Source organism: Myotis myotis, unplaced genomic scaffold, assembly GCF_014108235.1.
Source record: "Myotis myotis isolate mMyoMyo1 unplaced genomic scaffold, mMyoMyo1.p scaffold_m19_p_9, whole genome shotgun sequence".
In the NCBI taxonomy this organism is placed as follows: domain Eukaryota; kingdom Metazoa; phylum Chordata; class Mammalia; order Chiroptera; family Vespertilionidae; genus Myotis; species Myotis myotis.
This window is the reverse complement of record NW_023416401.1, coordinates 10937193-10960078: the sequence shown is the minus strand read 5'-3', so window position 1 is coordinate 10960078 and position 22886 is coordinate 10937193. Positions and strand designations below refer to the sequence as shown.

Here is a 22886-nt window from a genome sequence, read left to right as displayed (position 1 = left end):
CCTGACGTTGAACGCACCAGAGGAGCTGCTATTTAAAGAAAGTATGCTTACTCCTTTTGTAAAGACACGATCATCTCGTAAAGTGTCTTTTGTGTAAACTCCTATTTTCAGATACTAAGTATATTTTAGAATTTAAAAAGCTGTCTCCAATTCTTTCTGGGAAGAGTGGAGTATAAACAAATCTGCTATCAATATCGTCAAAACAGACACAGAGGTGAGGTGAGTGTATTTGTGTCTGAACGTGGGTGAGAGAGGGACAGAGGTCAGCCCTAGAGCACTGGACGCCTGACTGCTCCTTATTCCCCAGGTGCTGCTGACCCCCCAGAGGTCATGCTGAAGGTGCCCATTATGATTACCAGGATCTTGGCTCAGGCCGGAGTGGAGCCACACTCCAGTGTCTGAATGACCACTCAGAAATAAAATCTAGCCCTAGCCAGGTAGTTCAGTTGGTTAGAGCATCGTCCCCATATGCTAAGGTTGCAGGTTTGGCCTCTGGTCAGGGCACATACTAGGATCAACCAACGAATGTGTAAATTAGAGGAACAACAAGTTGATCTCTCTCCTTCTCTCAAATCAATCAATCAATAATTTGAAAATAAATAAATAAAATCTAAATGTACCCCTTTGGGCCACAAAGTATAAACTGGTCAGATTTTCATCTGGGGTCCCACATAGCCTATCCCCAGTGTAACAACCAAAACAGCAACAATAATAACCAAAAATAAAAGCTAAGCTTCACTAAGTCCCTACAGTGTGCTAAGTGCATCACACACACGATCTCATTTAACTCTGATTGGCTCAGCTGATCTGCTGAAACCAGGGCCACTTAAGTCCAAGCCTAGCCAATGGCCTGGTGTCCCTGGATCAGATGTCTACCCCTGGTCCAAAAAGCCTGGCTACCCCCTCCAGGGTGAGGTTTTTCTAGTGTGCAGCTAGGCAATGAAATGTGTCTCTTGCAGAGATGTGGGGGTGTATCTTTGCCCAGGTCCTCATCATAAGCAAGGCCATCTGTGAATGAGATGCTCATACCACTGAATGGTGAGGTCTGACCTTGAACTCTCAGGGACTTAAAGAATGCCTAACTACTCATGGGTTTCACTTACTGTCCTTGAATCTTGCAAGACAAGATCTGTCTGTCTTCTTCTGTTCCTTTATGGACTTCAGGGCACTGTTTAATGAATATTACAAACCCTTCCTGTTCTGCTGGAATTAAAAAGCTTTAAACGCATACTTCTGGCTATTAACTTTACAGCTTCTTTTGCCAGCTAGATTGTAAACTTCTTGAAAGGGGAACTTCAGGTTGGGAAATAATTTTAGAGATTGTAGAGTCCAACCCTCCCATTTTACAGGTGAGAACACTGAGGCCCAAAGAGAGGAAATGTCACACAGCAGGATAGGGGCAGGTGGGACCTGGAAACCAGTTTCACACACTTAGTTCCCCATGGTGCATTGTGATGCCTTATGCATAGCATGCTCCCCATAAAACATTTCTTGGTTTATTCTTACTTAGCTTTTGCTTTTCTCAAGCTCATTGTTTTCTATGGATGTCCCTTCCTCCATCACCAATTTCAACCCTAGAGGATCACTTTCCATCTGCCTTTCAGGCGTTGGTCTTTGGAGCTGTGTAGTGGAAGCTGAGATGAGGCCTGGGTGAAACTCAACCTGGTTCTATCAAGCCATTATCTCTCTAGGCCAACACCCCAGTAACAGAGCGTAGACACTAGACCGGTAACTTCCTTCCTTCTGTGGGGTCAGTGGCCACCAAACTGATACCTGATGAGCCCACTCTGTAGTGTCCACCTCAAGACACAACTTCTGCCATGTTTCCCAGGCCAGTGCCGGGCCACTGTTGACCTCTTCACTATGGGAAGTCATAATGGATCTAGTTCTACTTTCTTCCCAGAAGCCTTCTCTGACCAGTCCAGCCTTCCAGGAACCCTCTGTTCATTTACAATCACCCTTACACAGTGTAGCACTTCATCAGTTTTCCTATCATCTCATGGGCACCAGCCTGGTCCACTCAGCTCCTGAAGGCTCTGGGGTGGACTCCCACCAGGCCTGCAATAATTGTGTTGACTAATGGAGGAAAGGCTGGTAGAAGGAAGGAGAAGAAATGGGAAGAACGGAGAAATATTTCTTTTTGCTAATATCTTAGGGAAGTATGGATTAAGAAAAGCAACTGCTTAAAACAGAGAGAAACATTCTGGCTTTTAATTTCTCGGCTATGTGGTGACAAAGCAGACAAAGCAACTCTTGGCAACTCAAATCTGCGGCCATTAAACCAATTCCAGTGCCAGTTCATTAACTCCGCACCCAGCAGCAACTCTGACCCCAGCCTGCAAGTGGGGCATCAGATCAACCACAGAGCAGAGGAGGAAGGACACCAGGCCTCCCACACTGGGGAACTTGGTTCTGAGGGACTGCAGAGCCTTCCTCTCAAAGACCCCCATTCCAGCTGGGAATTTGCCGGGGTCCAATCCCAGCAGGTCCAGGGGTCCCCAAAGGTGTGGACGGAGTCGGCGAAGAAGGAATGACACGGAGACAGTGTTCAGTTGATCAGCAGCCTAGCCAGGATCTCCAGCCAGGATCTCCAGCCAAGTTCTGGTCTGGATCTCCAGAGAGGTTCTGCTCTGGATCTCCAGCGAAGTTCTGGTTTGGATCTCCAGAGAGGTTCTGCTTAGGATCTCCAGCCAGGTTCTGTGTCCATGTTGTCTTACTAGGTTCTCCAGCCAGGTTCTCCAGGTTCTCCAGCCAGATTCTGTAGTTAAGTTCCCTCGCTAGGTTCTCCAGCCAGGTTCTGTCCAGGTTCTCCAGCCAGGTTCAGTCACCAGGTTCTAGTCAGGTTCTCTTGCCAATTTCTGTAGTCAGGTTCAGTCCAGGATCTTTTGCCATGTTCTCTCACTAGGTTCTGTCTCTAGGTTCTGAGGCCAGTTTCTGTCCAGGAACTTTTGCCATGTTCTCTCCAGCGAAGTTCTTCTGTCTCTAGAGAACGTTCTGTGTAGGTTCTGTGCCTAGGTTCCGTCTCTCTTGGTTCCGTATTCTAAGTTCTGTGTCTTGCTGTCTTATTACATCTGTATTTATACCAGTTGATTCAATCCTATCAATCTCTATTACAAAGGTTAGGGCGTTTCTTATCTCCATTCCAGGGAGTAAAGATTATGTAGCTTAAGCATGATTGTTCATAGTTAAAGTGATTAATTACCCGCCTGGCACTTAGTTAAGAGGTTTTATTCCCTCCCTAACTTCAGGGGAAAATCCCTACCTGGGGAAACAACCTTTCTCAGAGACCTTGGTTAAAACACATAGTGCCAAGAAGGTGAGCAAACATATTAAGAACAGTATGCCATATATGCCAGGTCCCTTGAAACAGCAAGGATGGACCGGCTCCCAGCAAATTCCCCCTTTTTTATTTTTTAAAAGGAGGCATTAAAAAGAAAAAAAAACCCAAATGCTCTCTTGTATCCATTTTAAGAGTAGGATTGGCGCTTTCCGCTATTACCTGAATCCCGATCTATCACCCGAGGGAGAGCTTGCCAATCCTGCACTTTCCCAGGGTGGAAAGGCTGCAGTGGGGTTAAGGATAAGGCTCCTTGGGCCTACCTCCTCCCATGCCTTTACATTTACCTTTCCTTCCTCAGAAAAGCATGGACATACTTCTTGTATAAAACGTTCTGTCTGACTGGGAGTAACCTTAATTCCTCTGCTAGCAAGCATATGTGTTAAAAGATCAATACAGAGTCTTATTTCTTTAGACAGTATGGCACATCTTCTTAATCTAAAGATCAATACAGAGTCTTCTTTCTTTGGACTCAGTATGGCACATCTTCTCAATCTAAGAATCAATACAGAGTCTTCTTTCTTTGGACTCAGTATGGCACATCTTCTCAATCTAAGTTCTGTACTATCCACCTTCTTACCCTACTTATCCTCTATAGGGGGGTCTGAAGTACCCTGGTGGAGTCCTATCCGTCCCGAATGTGGGGGTTCTCAATGGGGGGGTGCTTACCTAGGGGAATCCTGTTCCAGGGGTTCCCAAAGGTGTGGACGGAGTCGGCGAAGACTATCCACCCTCTTCCTACGGTGGAGTCCAATCCGTCCCGATTGTGGGGCAGACTATCCACCCTCTTCCTACGGTGGAGTCCTATCCGTCCCGAGTGCAGGGCGCTTACCTAAGGGTCCCTGTTCGGGCGCCAGATGCCGGGGTCCAACCCCAGCAGGTCCAGGGGTCCCCAAAGGTGTGGATGGAGTTGGCGAAGAAGGAATGACACGGAGACGGAGTTCAGTTGATCAGCAGCCTAGCCAGGATCTCTAGCCAGGATCTCCAGCCAAGTTCTGGTCTGGATCTCCAGAGAGGTTCTGGTTTGGATCTCCAGCCAGGTTCTGTGTCCATGTTCTCTTGCTAGGTTCCCCAGCCAGGTTCTGTAGTCATGTTCCCTCGCTAGGTTCTCCAGCCAGGTTCTGTAGCCATGTTCCCTTACTAGGTTCTGTCTCTAGGTTCTGTCTCTAGGTTCTGAGGCCAGTTTCTGTCCAGGAACTTTTGCCATGTTCTCTCCCGCGAAGTTCTTCTGTCTCTAGAGAACGTTCTGTGTAGGTTCTGTGCCTAGGTTCCGTCTCTCTTGGTTCCGTATTCTAAGTTCTGTGTCTTACTGTCTTATTATATCTGTATTTATACCAGTTGATTCAATCCTATCAATCTCTATTACAAAGGTTAGGGCGTTTCTTATCTCCATTCCAGGGAGTAAAGATTATGTAGCTTAAGCATGATTGTTCATAGTTAAAGTGATTAATTACCCGCCTGGCACTAGTTAAGAGGTTTTATTCCCTCCCTAACTTCAGGGGAAAATCCCTACCTGGGGAAACAACCTTTCTCAGAGACCTTGGTTAAAACACATAGTGCCAAGAAGGTGAGCAAACATATTAAGAACAGTATGCCATATATGCCAGGTCCCTTGAAACAGCAAGGATGGACCGGCTCCCGGCAGGAATTCGCGTCACAAAAGGCCATTTCAGAGAGCTCTTGATAAGAATACAAACAGGTAGGAGTTGCAGGAGAGAGTGAAAAGACTATCTTATCATACAGTGAAGGTATTGGGCTAGAGGAAAAGCAGAGGGCCAGGTGCTGAGGATCTGGAGAGCAGGAGATAAGTTTTAATAGGCAGGGAGAAGCCATGTGGGAGCCCAGGACATGCCTCAAGTGGGGGACATCATTTGGAGGGCTTTGGGCATCAGGGTGGGGAGAGGAAACGCACAACTGCTGTGGACTGGTGAGGGTTCAGAGCTAGGCCAGCAGGAGTTGAGAACTAGAACTGAACTGAGCCTCCTTGAAACAAACCCATCCTACATCAGCATGGAGATGAGTCACCCAGAATCCTCCCTGCAGCACCAGCTCTGCTGGCCTGACTGTAGAAGGAAAATTCAGGGATCATTCTTCTGGGCCAGGAAGACCCTGCATCAAAGAAAGGAGTCAATCATCACTGAGGATTTGCTGAGACAGATGCAATTTAAATAGGTTAGGGCCTTTGGTTCTCACAAAGCCAAAAAAGGTTGTGGACTAAGCTGCCCAAGGTCACCCTTGTGAAGGGTAGGTAAGCTGCCCAAGGTCACAGATCCAGGAATGTCACTCCTGGGATGCAAACCCGGGAAGCTAACTGCCAGACTGTGCTGTCCCCACTGGCCCTCTCACTCCAGGCACACCCCAAACAGAGGTGTGTCCTCCTCATGGTTGTTTTGCTCTAGCTCAGCCTCTCATTGCCTCTGGGATGGATCCTATTCTCACCTCTGGGGGTGTGACTTAAAGCAAAAGCAAAACCAAGACCCAGACAGTTCCATTCTTCTTTCCTTGCAGGTGGCGTGCCTCTCACACAAATGTGCAAACCTCATTGACAACTAAAATCAGGTACCTGGCAATCAGCTGGGTGGATAGACTCTGGTACTATTATTTCATATTTTGCAAACTCAGGAAATGCTCCAGATGTTAAAGCATAAAAATAGCACATTGCTGAGCCAAGGAGGCACAGATTCTAAAAGAGGCAAACCAGGGGGAAGAGGCAGGTGTGCTTAAATGCGAGGTCCTTTGATGGGAGTGGGGACAGTTGAAAACCGGGCCTGACACCCAGACAACTGGCTCCTGGTACCCACCCTGCCTCCTAGGAATGCGTGACTGTGGGCCTGCCGTCTCCCTCTAAAAGGGAGGGGAAGACACGCCTGTGTGCCCTTTGGTACAAGAATTAAATGAGCTGCTCTATAGGACGGGACTAGTTTCTTTCTTTTTTCTTTTTTATAAAATGTCTATTTACTAACAGCCAGGCTATTCCATGTTTCACTAATTCTCTTAACAACTTTATGACACAGTTGTTTCTGTCCCCATTTGAGGATAACACAGGCACAGAAAAGTCATGTAATACTCCTAAATTCACCCAGCTTTCAAGTGACAAAAGTGGGCTAAGGCTCAGTTCTATCCAACTATAAAGTACTATCTGACTACAAAGCACACCATACCATCCTGGATTCTGCTTTGCTTTCTGTCCAAGGTTTGGCTCATGCTGAGCCTCAAGACTGGAACACAAGCTCTGCACACCAAATGAAATCCCACTCATCCCTCAAGGCCACTTCAAGCCCCACCTCCAGTGAGGAGCTGTCCCAGTCTCCTTCTGCTCTCTAAGCTCATCCTCCACCCACAATTTGGCCCTCTGCCCTGCCAAATTGCTGGGACTTTCAGAATTTACTGTCTTCTCTCTCATCTGGGGCATTTGTACTCTGTGGCCTTTGTCAGATGCCTACCAATGCCTTTGCCTTTGTTTAAAAACCTCCTCCAGGAAGCCTTCCCTGATCCTCTCCTCTCTCACCTCCATCCACCTTCCATCCTGGTTGTCTGCTTCACCTGAGGGTTCCCTAGCACTTTGTGCTTACGCCTATGTTGTGTTGACTTACCCCTATACTTGCATTGACTATAATCCTTACACCAGACTTTGAGCTTGAGGGCAGGGACTGAGGGTCTTACTTGTCTTAGCATTTCCAGACATGTCCTGTCTGTAGAAGTGCTCACCAAATGTTCTCTGAATTAATAAATGGATTTCTATGGCAATTATACTGTGTCACCCAATTGCTCCAAAGAGTTGATAATCCCTTGCTTTGGAGGGTTATGAAGCATCCTTCTCCTGAAGGCCTCTCTGTGCCAAGCTCAATGCCAGGCACCTAGTAGGTACCCAGCAAACATTGGTGATTTGGTTAAGCAATTACCGAATGTTCCATTGTATTGAATTCTCCCAGCCACCAGGTCCCCTGTCCCAGCCCACAGCATGGCCAATGGAAAATTAATTGGTTGTAAAGTGCATATCCAATTACAACATCCTGCCCCTGCCACAGAGATGTTCAAATGTTAATTATAACATGCATCTCAATAACAGACAGCAGCATTTAATGCAGCATTAATAACGCCACTTGGGCCGGCCAATACATACACAAAGCTCCCTTTTATCTGCCATTAGGACAGACTTTGCACTTTAAGCGCCTAAGTCCTCATCCATAAAGCACTCCTGTCCCCAAAACCAAACCTTTCCCCGAAAGCCTGGACCGCGCCTAAGCTCTCAGTTTTCCCTACGCAGAGGTCCGCACCCAGGGCCGCGCCAGCGTCCAGGGGGGCTGGGCGCGGGTTTCGGCGTCGCTGCACTGGGATGCCTCGGATGCTCACGCGCATCCCGGCGCTCACGCGCATCCCGGCGTCCCCGCAGCGCCGGGTTCTCCAGTGCCCGCCATCCCGGGAAAGAAAGGCGAACTACATTACCCAGCAGTCCTCGCGCCTCCCTCTTTCCTTTCAAGTCTTTGCACGTGGCCGGAGGGGAGGGCGGAGCCTGGACGTCACTCTCCAGCATTCTCTTTCCTTGTGTCAGAGCAGGGATATATTTTTTTCCTTCCTCTACTCCCTCCTCCCCCCCACCTGCCCCTCCCTCCCTCGTTCCCTTCCCTCCCTCCCTCCCTCCCTCCCTTCTTGGCTGGGTGTCCGCGCCCGGGAGCCCGAACCCCCTCCGCTGCCCGGACGCGCGGAACTCGCGGCAGGAGTCGGCTCTCGGGAGCCTCCTCCCTCCCTTCCCCTTCCCTGCCCCCTCCCCCCACCCCCGATCCTGCTCGGAGCGGCGGCCAGAGGAACCCCGAGGTGAGCATCCCCTCCGTCAGCCCCCCTCTTGTAGTCATCGCAGCTGGCGGACGGATTCGGGGGCCTGGGAGGAGGCTGCGTGCCGTGAGCGTGCTTATAGGTAAATCCGGGAAAACCGCCCGAAACAATTAGCCCCTTCCCCCTCCCTGCGCCTGGGGCAGCCGGGCGTCCGCGCTCAGCCGTGGTCCTCCTCTCTGTCGAGGGTCACACTCTTCGGGCTCGCCACTCCCGAGGTTTGCCCCTTCCCTCCGGGTGCCCCGCCCCGCAGGGAGCCCTGGCCCTGGAGCGCGGGTGGGGAGGGGTCCCCAGGGGCGCGCGGCTGGAGCCCGGCTGGCGTTGGACCCGCGCGGTGTAGCCGCTGTCATGTGCCGGGTTCCGAGCGGGGGGAGGCAGAGAGCGAGCGTGATTCCTCTCCCTTTTGTTTTGAAGCCCGCATTTGCAGCCAGCAGTTGGTGGAGTGGCGGCCGAACTTGCAGCTGTTCTGACCGTGCTCCGCCGAGGTAGGAGCGCGGCGCCCACAGCCGCTCTCGCCGGAGGCTGCTGCCCTCGCGGCCGCAGGGGGACCCGGAGAGAGTCTCCACGCCGCCCCTCCCTCCGCCGGTGAGTGATTGTGTCTGTGGCAGCGGCTGTGTGTGCGCGCCTGTCCCCGCGGGCTCGGGGCTGGCTGTCGTCTAGACAGTCTGCACCCTCCCTCTGTCCCCGGTGAGCCCGCGGGCCGCGGGGGGCGCAGGGCGTGGGAGCAGAGGAGGGAATCCATTGCGGTTGCAGACTTGGACACTCCCCACCGTGGTGGTTCTGTTGGCTCTTTAAATTATTATACCGTCGCCGCGGCGCCATCGGGCCTGGGGAATCGTTCCGCCGGCGGAGCGGGGGTTAGGTTGACAGGCTCTGACCAACGAGGCTCGCGCTGGCGAGTGGCTCGAGCGGCCGCGGGGTGGGCTCCGGCTCGGCGTTTTCGGGACGTAGAGCAGGTGACTTGTCCCGGACGCCGGTCTTGGCGGAGGGCGGGAAGGGGCGGTGGCTCGGTCCGCGGTGGAGGTCTGGGCTCCCGAGGGCCGCGCGGGGGAGCCGGGTGCGTCTTGGAGGGGGTGTCCCAGGGACCGCGCGTCGCCGATTTGAGTGTAAGTCTCTCCTTTGGCGTTAAAAGAGGAGCGAGGGTCCGAGCCCCTCCTCTGGGCGGCGTTGGCAGTGCGGTTTCGTGGAGTTTGCAGGGTTGGGATTGGGGGGCAGCCGTGAGCTGGAAGGGGGTGCGGCGTGTAAAGGGGAGGGATGGCTGGCGGCGCGGGGTGGGTCGCACACCCGGGAGTGAGGCGTCGCTTCCCCCGCCCAGCTGTCTGTGAGTACACACCGCTCCGGCGTGGGGAGTGGGGGGCGGGGGACCGCAGACCGCTGCAGAGTGGGGACGCGCCCGGGTCTTGATCTCGGTGGGGATGGGTCCCGTCAGCCCCCTGGTGGTCCCAGTTGGGTTCCTAGTCTTGTGTGTCTGTGCGCGCCCGTGTTACTTAGAGAGGGGGTCGTGCTTGCGTGTGTGCCGGGTTCACAAGGGAGTCCCAGGCCCGAGGGCGGCGGGAGACCCGCAGTTCCTATCTCCGCATCTCACGCCCCTAGACCTGACTGGCTGCAGCCCTGGGGAGGGGTGGTCTGGCTGAACCCGGAGAAGCCTTGGGGAGCTCGAGTGCTCTCTCCCCGCCTCCTTCGCCGCCCCCACGCTTGGGCTGACCCTTGTACCGAGGCGCTCTGTGGGTACGCATGCCCCAGCAGACCCTGGAGGGAATCGGTGCGCCCTGCGTCTCCCTCCCAATTCTGCGTCCTAGAGGCCGTGTGGGCCAAAGGCTGGCCTGCAGTCCCGGTCCCGGCCCAGGCTGCCCGGCGCTGCCGCCTCGCTGCTGCTGGATGCCCAGACCTTGCCTCTGTCGGCTCCGCCCACCGGGCTCAGGCTCGGTGGCCCGGGGATTATCTATCTCCCAGGCTGAAGGCCCATGAGCTAAGGAAGGAAGCCGCTGGAGCTGCCGGCTTCTAGGCGGCTGGAGGCTCAGGCCGGCGAAGGTGACACAGCAGGAGCCGCTGCCGCCTGAGCTAGAGGAGAGAGAAGGTGCCGCCCAGAGGGCGGAGAGGGGCTGCAGGCTGTCAGGCAGGCCCTCTGGCCTAGCGCTGGGTCTGTGCCCAAAACCTCAGGAATCCCGCTTGCGAGCATGCTGGGACCTCGGGAGAAAAGTGCCTGGCTTTCAGGAAAACCCAGTTACATGAGAACAGAATGCACGGAACAAGACCCTCACAGGATGCACTCAGGTTGCGGGATGAAGCTCCCTTTGAGTGTTTGGAACAGGACTAGGTTTACACACAGATCACCCCATCTGCTGTCCAGTGTCTGTCCTGGATTGTGTACGCTGGAGGCAGTAATTTTGTACCGCCTTCTGGGGGACAGTGTCATCAGTGGTTAACAGATTGCTGGAGTAATGTTTGACTTTTCAGGATGACCCTGCCTTATGTACATTGCATTGATTAAGATGGTCCTGTGAGGCAGGACTCTCAGTGGGAGAAGGGCTACTTTCCTTGCTTTGTGATTTCTCTTCTCAGCCTATGGCTTCCAGTTGAAGTAGTGGCGCCCACCGCCCTCCAGTAGGTCTTGCCACCCCAGGAAGTACTGAATCTGAGAAAGGGGGTAAATTAATGCTGGTAATCACTCTTGTCAAGACACTTGTGATTGGCTACCAGTCCTAATGACAATAGCCACTAAAGAATAGAAGTCTGCATTGCTGTTATTATCACGCATGAAAATTTCCTGTCAGTGAACGGTTATCTGTTTTTATACCTCGAATATATTCCAGAATCATACCTGCATGTAATAAATGCATATGGTACACGTATTTATGTGACACATGCCTGTGTTCACAGGGGTGTGTTAATGGAGTTGTTATTGGATCCAAGGTTTATCCTTTAGTTACTGGTTTCAAAACCATCGAATTTAGAGTGTAGACTCCTGAGAAACCATCTCAGGTTATACCCCCTGTCCCCTCCATCTCCAGGGACAGGACCCCCCACCCCCCCAAAAAAAGCAAAGAACTCCAACATGTATATATGTATTTCTCAGAGTTCATGTACATGAGGGTTCTCAGACACAGCCTGAAGGAGGGTTATTAAGGTTAGCCAAGTAATCAGCCATTTATTCGCAAATATGTGTTGAGTACCTACCTGTTTATAGAGCTTAAAGTGTATACAAAGAAAATGTAACATATGGCCCCTGCTTGCCAAAAACCGACTCTAACTGGAGATGAATGTAAGATTTTTAAGTCCAACAGATGTTTATTGAACACCTACCGTAAGCTAGATATGCTGCTGTGATTGGGGCACACACAGATAAGAGCAGAAACAGCTACGTTGTTACAGGGCAATAGCACGGATGATTCAGACACTGTAGGAGGGAATAAATCATAAATATTTTAGAGCAAGCACCCTGGGACTTCATCAGTTTCACACACGTTGGTTGCAAGGGACTCAAAAGGCGGGTTCCTGTCCTAGAGCGAATCCAGGAGGAAGGAACGGAGGAAGAAGAGCTAATGTCCCTTGTGATTTTGGACTGCAGACTGTTGGGAACTTCCCAGGTGGGTCCAGAGGTACTGTGTGTCCTTCTGTGGAAGTTAAGCAGCTGGTGGGAAATAACCCCGAAGCCAGCCCACAGCTCACTGGGCTGAGCAATGAGGAGCTCACAGGTTGTTCTCCATGGTCCTGCCCCAGCTCTGCTGGGCTCTGCTGGGCTGTGATGGGCAGCGATAGGCTGCTGTCTTCTGCGATAGGCTCAGGCTTTGGTCGAGGTCTCACCCAGAGCCTGAGTTTAGCGTCTGTCTTACAGGTCTGTGTAGGTGTTTTAATATGGGTCTCTTTGCATCTATTCATTCCCAAACTCACTTCTGGGGTCCCTGACACTGTCCTCCAATTTCCTCTGAGTTGCAGAGTCCACTGCCCTTGTTTTTAAGGTTCTGTTGTTTGCAGTTCAGATCATGAAGGAGGAAGCAGGCAGTGGTGGTTAGGATGGAGAAAGAATCCTGAGCCCCCATACAGAACATAGGCACAAGCAGATGGGCAAATTGCAGTTTTGGGGAATTCTCCAAAGAGGATGGTATTTCTGCATCGCTTACCCAATAATGTGGCAGCCCCCTTTGATGTTCTTTTGGGGGGCAGGGAGAGCGCTCCTCTACCTCTGGGTCTCACCACTGACTCACTGGTCACCTGAGCTCAACTGCTCACATCCAGGCTTTGTTTTTCTGTCCTCCTGCCTCCCCCTGCACACACTTTCATTTACAATGAAATGCTGCGATGGTGGCCTTCGTAAGTTGTCACCATGATGACTTATCGGCATCTGCCTCTTATTTCTCAGTTACACCCAGGCCAGAGCTGTGCTTCAGAACAGGGTGAGAACAGACCCATCCTCAGATCCTAGGCACCCAGAGCTGGGAAGGCCTTGTTGATGAGCTGGTCTCCACGTGCGGACCTGAGGCCCAGAGGGATGAGATGGCTTGCACAAAGTGGCTGGGAGCCCTGGAGAGTGGCACACGAAATCCTGGATTTTGATGCCTCATCCAATCCACTTTCTGTATACTATGGTGTTTTCTGGGGGGGGGGCGGGGGGGAGTGGAAGTGGGGTTCTTAGTCCCCAAGGAGGGAGAATTCTACATCTTCTCGCCTCTCCTCTGGTTCCAGGAAAGGCTCTGGAATTCATCTTACAGTCTTGAGATTGCGTTTCTTCGAGACTGGCCCGGCCTTCCCTGCCCTCTCTCTCACCTTGGGCATGCAGGAATCTGGGAGAGGTGGTGGGCCTTGGGCCTTCCTGTACTCGTAAGTTTGGCCTTTTGCTTTCATCCCCTGTGACCTGGACCAATGGCAAGGTCCCTTCCCATGGCAGGGTCTTTAGGAACCTCCCGACAGTGAAGAGGACCCACAGATTTCATTTGATTCTCACCCGACTCAAGTGAGGAGAAAAACTGCCAGTGGGAAGGTCATGGGGTTGGGCAGGGGATTGGTTGGCACTGGAAACTGTTCTAATACCCGACACTTGATTTGGCTTTACCCTTTGCAGAGCATTTCACACAACTGATCCCATCTGCTCTTCATAGCAGTCCTGTGCGGCTGTTATCATTATTCCCATTTTGCAGATGAGGAGACTGAGCCACTGTAGTAGAGCAGGGATCTGAACCCTGGTCCTCAGACTTCAAGTCCACTGCCTGGGGCTGAGGTGGTCCACCGTGTCACCTCACATTGCAGTTTTGTGAGTAGAGGGCCTTGAACCTTTTTTATGTCCATTGTTGGCTCACATCCAGCCAGGGAACCAGACCCAAATGCTAAGTTAGTTACCCAGGGGGTGGGTTGGATAAAGGATAGGAGGCGGTGATTATAGCAGTGGTCTGGGGCTAGTTTGGGGTGAATTCACGGAAAGGGGTGAATTTGGGAATAGATCTGGGGTTGTGGAGGACCTAGAGGAGGTTTTCAGCTGGGGCAATGGCACAAAAGTGCTCAAGGGGAAATTGTGGAATAGGGACTGGGTGTGGAGCCGACTAAGAAGGTTCGGTGGTCATCCTGAAGTCAGAAGGCTCTGTTTCTATGCCCGACTGACTCTGCCAGAACCTGGGGCTACAACAGTGAGTGGGCACAGCCCCCACTTCCTGCAAGAGGCCTACTCTATTGCCCAAGAGACACTTAAACAGTACCTTCAGTGTGGTGCGGTGAGTGCAGACAGTTAAATTCTGCATGGGGCAGTAAATGCAGGGGTAGAGAAAGTCCCGAGGGCCTTACAGTAGCACGGACAAGGGGCCCCTGCCCTTGTCTCAAGATCAGGGAGTGCTTCCTGCGGGAGATCACATAGGTGCTGCAGCTGAAAGAGAATTAACCAGGAGAGGAGATGGGAGAAGGGCATTCAGGGGTAGGAACAGCATGTGCAAAGGTGTAGAGGCCTGAGGCTGTCTGGGGACAAGGAGGGACGGAAGCTATGAGGTCGGAGTACAAGGGCAGAAAGGCAGACAAGGCTCAGGAGTGAGGAGCTTTGTGAGCCTGGCTGGGACCTTGGCTGTTAGCCCGCAGGTAGAGCCTGGAGGACGGGCCATTAAGCAGAGTCGAGGTGTGCCACCGTGGAACAGAAGGGAGTGGGACTGGGAGCTGGGCAGCTGCAGAGCGGATGAGGGAATGACAGGCTCCATTCGGTCCCGGTCACAGGGGATGAGGCCTGGAGCCAGGGCCGTGCGTATGGAGATGGAGGAAGGTCATATATATAATATACATATATATATATATATACACATATATACATATGTACATATATATATACATATATACATATGTACATATATATATACATATATACATATATATATATATATATATATATATATATATAGAATAAAGTCTTCAGTGACTGCTTAGCTTTGGGGGACAAGGAAAGAGCCCAGTGCCTCCCAGGTTCCTGGCTCACTGACTTGGTGGGTGGCGGCCGTTACCCAGGTGTGACCTGGGTGCCGGAGCAGGTCAGCTAGGGTTGGGGCGGGGGAGGGTTGTGGGGAGTCATCGTTACACGCGTTGAATTGGAATTGCGGAGAGGGTGATCCGGGGGCAACTGTCTTACACACGGCACGGTGCCCAGGGTGGAAGCCTGAGGAAGCAGTGTGGGCAGGGGCCACAGACCCGGGAGTGGGGAAGGGCCTGCTGCGAGTGGACCGAGGTGGGGCTGCTGGAGACAATAAGGAGACCTCTTCCTCCCATTGTCAGAGGATCCTTTGTCATGCCGCTTGCCGCTGTCGTCAGGGAAGCCAGGCGGGGATGCTGTGTCATGCTGGAGGCCCAGCTGGCAGAATCCAGCGACAGCCAAGAATGAGCTTCAGCTGGAAGCATTGGAGGGCGTTAGGGGACTGGCGTGTGCATTTTTAAGGCCCATGGTGAGCAGGTGCTGTCCCAGGCCCTGGGGCCATGAGTAAAGGGCAGGGAAGATGTGGAGCAGGCAATCCAGTTGGGAGACGGGATGTGGACTTAAGAGGCCACGTAAAAGCTGTAACAACCTGGGCAAAGAGTCGCGTGCACATCGAACAGAAGAGTGGCTACTTCTCTTCCTGCCGCCCTGGAGCTGTGCATTTTAGGCAGAGCTCCAGCCTTTTCAGTTTTTAATCCTTGGGGCCTAAGACAGTGCCTGGCGCATAGTAGGTGCTCAGCCTATGTCTGTGGATCTGCAGGGATGTGGCCAGTCAGTTGTTTGGGGGTGGGAGGTCAGCCAAGGAAAGTTTCCATGGACAAGACCAAAGAGGGTATTCCAACACCGATGGAGAATATTTTTAGTACCACAGTGGAGTAAAAATCTTGAAAACCTTCCAACTCCCAAGTACCTAGAAATGCTATATAAACTAGCATCCTTTCAAAGAAGAGCTGAGCTCATAAGATGTAAAGAAAAGCCAGAGGACTCAAAAGTGAGTGTGGACAGGAAGCTTGCGCATATGCTAGGCCAGTCCTGCGGAGGGGGGGTGCCGGGGCGGGGTGGGGGGGGTGTTGAGGGGTGGTTTCTGGTCTCAGAACGAAAGGGGGTTGAGTCCTGATAACATCTCCAGGACCAGGGGTGAGACTGGGAGTTGGAGCAGAGAGAGACCTGCCTTAAAGGGGCCCTGTTAAGGTTTGCGTGCTTGGAGGAAGGACGGGGGGGGGGGGGGGTGGGGAGTTTGTCAGTCTTGGCCTGGATCTGGGGTGGGAGAAAAAAATCTTCCCTGGAAACTCTGCTTTTGGATGTGATCTGGAGGTCCCGAGAGGAGGAATTAGCATATAAGGCCCTGGGGAGCAGGGTCCTCCAGCCTGTGGTCTAGGCCCTCAGGGATGCCAGGAAGGTCCTGGGGCTCTTCACCCTTCGCTGACTTGGGTCTCAACCTTGGAGAGATGCTGCAGGACCTGGGTGGCCCCAGTGAGTGAGGAGGAGGAGAGAGAGGCCTTGTTCGAAACCTTTAAAAAAAGTTTTTGTTGATTTTTAGAGGGAGGGGAAGGGAGAGAGAGAAACATTGATTGGCTGCCTCCCGTATCCCCAGGCCTGTGCAGGACCAGGAATTGAACTGGCGTCCTTTTGGTGCATGGGTTGACACTCAACCACTGACCCATACTGAGCAGGGCTTGAAACCTTTGAAAAAGACCTCAGGACAGCTGCACCCCCGTGGGGCGTGTGCAGGGCTGCGTGAGGGGCCGTTCCTGCCCCGGGCTTCACCTCTTAGCAGAAGCCTGCAGACAAGTCGTCCAGGAAGGCCAGAATGTTCTCCCCTGCCTGCCGTTCACTCGGCCAGGAGCTTACAGATGAGGCTCTGTCCAGGTTCCCCCTAAAGGTACCCTATGCAGATTCCAGTTGCTACTCATGCCCCAGGTTGTGCGTCACACTGGCTCCCCCAAGCCCGGAGTCTTGAGTTCCTAGAATTTCAAACTGGGGAGACATCTTGGAGGTCACCGCCCATCCCCGCTGTGTGGCAGTCCTGAGCACATCAGCACTTGCTCACATGCTTCCCATGGCTGAGCGAGTACACGCCGGAGTGTACGGCCTGTGGGGCCGCGCCTTCCCTTACCAGAGGCTGTTGCCGCTGCAAAGGTCTTCTGTGAGCCTCAGCCACTGCCCAGCCCTCTCCACCCCTCGCCCCATGGCTGTCCGGAGAGATGTCTTCACTGTCCCACTTCTTCTGATGGCTTTAATTTGTCAAGCTAAGATTCTGTGACAATCCAGCCAACTTCTAGCCTAACTTTAGCACAGAAGGCGCTTTGAAGATCAGATGTAAGCTTAGCTGAGCCGGCTGCGTAGATGCAGCCTGTGATGTAAGTAGTAGTTAGAGAAGCTCTGGCTCAGTGCTTTCCAGATTACCACGAGAGAAGCAATAGCATGCACTGCATGTTCTTTCCTCCAACACCCAGAAAGCATCTGGGCTCATGAGTAAGTGACTCAGGAATCGGGGTTCATTGAGTGTCTGTTATGTGCCCGGCACAGTGCTAAGCATTCTCTGTTTGCCTCGCTGCATCAAAGCAACTTCCATGAGGGAGAGAGACAGAGAGGCAGAGACAGGGAAATGCCTAACTATAGCTGTGGCAGTTGAGCCTGAAGTTATTCAGAAAGAATGTGTGTGGTTCCATCCGGGCTGGGTGGAGCTGACCCTCCCCCTTGCTGTTCCCTTGTAGGGCCTACCCGCTGGGGTAGCGATGTCCTGGTCTTACCACAGGTCTTGACCACATTTGTGGGGCATTTGCTGAGATACTTAGGGTTGTGAGCCCTGAGATCAAGAAAGTGGCCTCCTGGGGAATCCACGTCTTGGTGTGTCACCAAGTAGGATGGTGCTCACCAGCAAAGTGTTTTGGAAAGCATGCTGCCTGTCTGTCTGTCTGTCTCTTGAGGTCAGTCTACAGTCCCTGGGCTTTCTCAGGGAGCAGAGGCTTTCTGACCCTTTGCATCTGCAGGAAGGTCAGCGCCTGTGGGCTCATCTGTTCACTAGCTGCCATGACAGGTGACCAGGAGCACGGCTGCCTTTGCAGCGAGGTTGCATCAAGTCAGCTGGAAGCCCAGATGTGCGCTGCCAGTTGCATACGGGACCCAGTGCTAACAGCACTAGGTGGGGAGGGCCAGGGATTCTGGAAAGCACCCAATTTCTCCTCTTCTCCCTCCAAAAAATGGTTCCTCATGCTCACATTACACTGGTTTGCCTCGATCCTTTAGCTCCAGGCTCTTACCCGTTGCATTTGGTTCAGTTTAGCAGGACGTGAGTCAGACGCCTGCGGAGCACCCGGCTCTGAATGAGGTGAGATGAATTCTGGTGAAACTGGCAGGGCCCCAGCCTCCCATCTGCATCTCGGCGGGGAAGACAGAATGGCCTTATGGGAAGTTCTGGATAAGGAGAAAGAAAAGTGCGCTGAGGCAGCCAGAGGTGACTCTAATTTTTTGTGGAAAAGGACACACTTTTGAGAGTAAAAAGGGGTGCTGTTAACAGTCCTGCTGGGGCACAGCTGTCAACTGGGATTGTCCTTATGGCCACCAGAGAGGGTATTTTGCTTGTGGGTCACACCTGGCACTATTATCATTTACACTGCAGGATGCACATGCGGTGATGGGGTAGCGGCGCGCCCAGGAGAAACCAGCATCTGTTTCCTCATTTTGTTTCGGAACGAGAGAGGAAAGTATTATCTGTGGGGACCATGGACTCAGCTTTCTGATGGGGCTCCGTTTCCAGCCACAAGGCCCTATCTTAGACCTCTCCATGACCTCGCTTTTAGGATTGGAGATGGAAGTTGGAGAGAGAAAAACACCTGACTTGTAGGGTGTTGGCTATTGGCAAAAGAACATAGGACTAACAGTGGCTCGAAAAGCAAGGTGTTTGTAGACCCACGTAGCCAGAGGTCTGAAGATAGGGGTCCCAGGGTTGGTTCCTTCAGTGGCTACCATTTCAGCATGTTGGCCTTTGTCCTCGGTGCGCTGTCTCCGCATGGTCACAGCATAGCTACCACTACTCCAGACATGACATTCTCATAACTGCATCTGCAGGCTGTGGGGAGCCGATGTAGGATTAAGCCTGGGACTGACCTGTTGGCAAAGTCACAAACAAGTCCCAGCTTAGAGGGCACAGTCCTCTTAAGCATAATTAGGCTTGACCTTATGAGGCTCCCTAGATCTTACCCGGGAAGCTAATGGGCTGAGGGAAGTGCCTCAAGAACAAGAACAAAAACAAGTGAAACTCACAAGAACAGTGTAACTATGGAAACCACTACCTTGTTTACCTCTGACTATAAAATAAAGGCTCAGCTTGCCTGGAGATCTTTCTCTGTGGCCTCAGCCAGGCCCAGGAAGATCCACGGAGACTAAAGAGAGCTAGAGAGTTCTGAACACTGTCTCCATGTAAAACATTCTTCCCCGACTCCGTCCACACCTTTGGGAACCCCTGGACCGCTGGGGCTGGACCCCGGCAGCAGGCAATCAGGAAGGTAAACTTCTGGTTTCTCCTTGTGTCTTGATGTATCAGGGAGGGGGAAATTTTCCAGAATCCTCCCACTAAAATTTTCATCAAGTCCATTGAAGAGAAATGGGTCAATACCCATGCCTAAGCTCAAGTCGAGGTTGAGATCGCTTCTCGGCCTTTTGGCTAAGATCCAGTGTAGTATCTGTTCTTATCAGTTTTAATATCTAGTAGGATTGAACTAGCAAGTTTTCTGCCTCATCTGTAGAGGTGAGGTCTGCTTATAGGGAAGTGGGAACGGGAATGATGGTTGGGGAAACAACCATTAATGTTTGCCTCACCAAATTTTAATATGATTTTATTTATGTATTTGGGGAGGTGTCACCTTTATTGCGATGAAGTTTTTTAAATATATTTTTATTGATTTCAGAGAGGAAGGTAGAGGGGGAGAGAGAGAGAAACATCAATGAGAGTGAATCATTGATCGGCTGCCTTCTACATGCCCCACACTGGGGACTGAGCCCGCACCCAGGCATGTGCCCCAACCGGGAATCGAACCGTGACTTTCTGATTCATAGGTCAACGCTCAACCACTGAGCCATGCTGGCCGGGCAAGAAATGAAATTTTTTATACCTACACTCCCTGGCTCTGGCAACCACTGCTCTGCTTTCTCTCACTATAGTTTTGCCTTTTCTAGTTGTTATTATTGCTTAACCCACAGGAAATATTGGGGCATGGGACCCCAGTTGTCCAATGAAGGCCTCTTGTGTGATTTCAGTAAGTGGGTTCTATGTCCCCTCCCCCAGGATCCCCTCCAATTTTCCTGCCACTGGGGCCAGGTAGAGAACCTGCAGGCAGAATTGTCCAGAGGGAAGGAGCGTAAGTGGCTGGTGGCCTGGACAGCAGGACTGGAGATGCCTGAGGGCCTGAGGCTCTGGCTGGTCAGTGGCAGACAGTGGTCACCTTTGCAGGTGACCCTGAGGATTGAAAGAGGAAATTGCTTCTCAGAGTGGTTTGGACACCTTGTATCTAGCAGAGTCAGGTCTCTTGCCCATGCTGATTGGGAATTTTAGGGAATGCAGGCCATGGGAAGATGGTGGTGGTCACCACCTTCCCCCCCCCAACCACCCTTTCCTTCATTCATGCAAATAGCCCAGGCCTCTGGCGACCACCCAACAACCCCCTGGGGCCAATCCTCCCCCTCTGGGCTCTTCTGTACTCGTCTCATATGGTCACTTTTATCTCCCTCTTCCACTTGGGCATTTTGTCTATAAACCTTTAGGGCACTCAGCACTTCCCATCGCTCCCATCAGCCCTTGGATCCTTGCTTGGTCTGTTCTCTGAGATCATAGGCACCTTGAAGACACTATCCTCGTCTGAGCCCTCTGTGGATTCCCACAGGGCGAGGGCAGTGCCGGCCATAAGATCCATGCTCATGAAACCAAGTTTTTTTAAAAGCAAAATGCATATTTATAGAATGATGAAGGGCACTTCCTTATTTTTGGACATCTCTCCAGATTCAGAACCAGTTCAGTGTGGCCCAGCACAGTGCTCTGGATAAGGATTCATGGATTTCTACATGGGGGCGGAGGGGGGGGGGGGGGGGTTGATTAACAGTTGTAAGTATGCAAAACACAGTTTATTCTAGTATTATCATTTTTAAAAAATATTTTTTTTTATTGATTTCAGAGAGGAAGGGAGAGAGAGAAACATCCGTGATGAGACAGAATCATTGATTGGCTGCCTTCTGCATGCCCCCTACTGGGAATCGAGCCTGCAATCTGGGCATGTGTCCCTGACTGGAATTGAACCTGGGACCCTTCAGTCCAGAGGCTGATGCTCTAGCCACTAAGCCAAACCAACTAGGGCCATTCTTGTATTATCATTTAATAATTACTTACATTTATTTCCATACGAACAACTGTAAACCTACTTTTGCCCCACTCTGTATTTCTTTCCTTGAGAAAAAAAGGTAACCTACCATGCTATTATGGGTTGAATTTTATTATCCCCTCCCACCTCAGCCTGTTGAAGTCCTAAGCGCCCCCCCCACCCCCCCAAGGACCTCAGAATGTGACTGTATTTGAAGATGAGATCCTTAAAGAGGTGATTATGAGGTCCTGTGGGTGGGCCCTAATCCAATATGACTGCTGTCCTTAAGAGAAGAACACAAGTAGACCCAGCCCAGCCCAAGGGACGAGCATGTGAGGTAGGACACAGTGAGAAGGCAGCCACCTATAAGCCAAGGAGAGAGGCCTTAGAAGGAACCAACCTGCTACACCTTAATCGCTATTTCTAGCCTCCAGAGCTGTGAGACAGCACGTTTCTGTTGCTTAGGCCGCCCAGTCTGTGCTGTTTCGTTGGGCCAGGCTATGGATCCCGGCCTGTGTGACTCTAACATCCTGAACTCTGCCCTGTGAGCTGCTGTGTTTAGGCATTGTGGGAGATGTGGGTCAACTCAGGGATTGAACAGGTGGGATTTCTCCAGAAACCCCGGGCAATCCAAAAATAAAGCCCTAACATTTGTTAAGTATTGCCGGGGTCCAACCCCAGCAGGTCCAGGGGTCCCCAAAGGTGTGGACGGAGTCGGCGAAGAAGGAATGACACGGAGACAGCGTTCAGTTGATCAGCAGCCTATCCAGGACCTCTAGCCAGGATCTCCAGCCAGGTTCTGTGTCCATGTTCTCTTGCTAGGTTCTCCAGCCAGGTTCTCCAGGTTCTGGTCAGGTTCTCTTGCCAATTTCTGTAGTCAGGTTCAGTCCAGGATCTTTTGCCATGTTCTCTCGCTAGGTTCTGTCTCTAGGTTCTGAGGCCAGTTTCTGTCCAGGATCTTTTGCCATGTTCTCTCCAGCGAAGTTCTTCTGTCTCTAGAGAACGTTCTGTGTAGGTTCTGTGCCTAGGCTCTGTTTCTCTTGGTTCTGTCTTCTAAGTTCTGTATTCTAAGTTCTGTGTCTTGCTGTCTTATTACATCTGTATTTATACCAGTTGATTCAATCCTATCAATCTCTACTACAAAGGTTAGGGCGTTTCTTATCTCCATTCCAGGGAGTAAAGATTATGTAGCTTAAGCATGATTGTTCATAGTTAAAGTGATTAATTACCCACCTGGCACTAGTTAAGAGGTTTTATTCCCTCCCTAACTTCAGGGGAAAATCCCTACCTGGGGAAACAACCTTTCTCAGAGACCTTGGTTAAAACACATAGTGCCAAGAAGGTGAGCAAACATATTAAGAACAGTATGCCATATATGCCAGGACCCTTGAAACAGCAAGCATGGACCGGCTCCCGGCAAAGTATTACAGTATTAACGTGCTTAGCGAGCACTTTACATGTGTTATCTTTATTAGCCTTCATAGCTCCTATTTTATAGATGAGAAAATGAGGAAACAGAGAGGCTAAGCAATTTCCCTGAGGTCACACAGCTGAGAAGTGACCTAGCCCATTTTGCTCCAGTTTTGCATCTTAACCATCACACACCGGGACTGACAAGTTATGCTGAGGTCTCCTTGTGATGTTCTGGAAAGGTCACTGGTCTTAGGTGTGCCACTAATGCCACCTGGGTGGTCTTTGGCAATCACTACATACCTGGATGTTTTCTCCTCAATGACCTCAGGGATTGGATGAGTGAATATCAAAGATCTCCGTTCGCCTCTCCCTGAGGTTTCCAGTGCCAGGCCTCAGGCATATCGAGGAAGAACCCCTGTGATGTCATTTTCAACACCTGCCAGCGTCTAACATAGCAGCTCTAGATCTCCCGGATTTGGCCAGTTGAACCTATGGTTTGGCAGTTTGTTCTTCCTGA

At 51.5% G+C, this 22886-nt stretch overlaps 1 protein-coding gene and 1 pseudogene across 6 annotated transcripts in view; both read left to right on the top strand.

The window, feature by feature from the left end:
- Positions 1-7962: 7962 nt before the first annotated feature.
- CTIF (cap binding complex dependent translation initiation factor) overlaps positions 7963-22886 on the top strand; it is a 235293-nt gene continuing 220369 nt past the window's right edge. Inside the window, exons 1-2 of one of the 6 annotated variants that reach the window (XM_036322504.1) lie at positions 7963-8152; positions 8582-8752. The gene's annotated coding sequence lies outside the window, so the exon portion shown is untranslated. Of the gene's footprint in view, positions 8253-8581; positions 8753-22886 lie in introns of all 6 variants that reach the window. The other 5 variants (XM_036322503.1, XM_036322508.1, XM_036322507.1 and 2 more) reach the window with 5 other exon arrangements.
- On the top strand, positions 19250-19471 carry LOC118663927 (annotated as a pseudogene).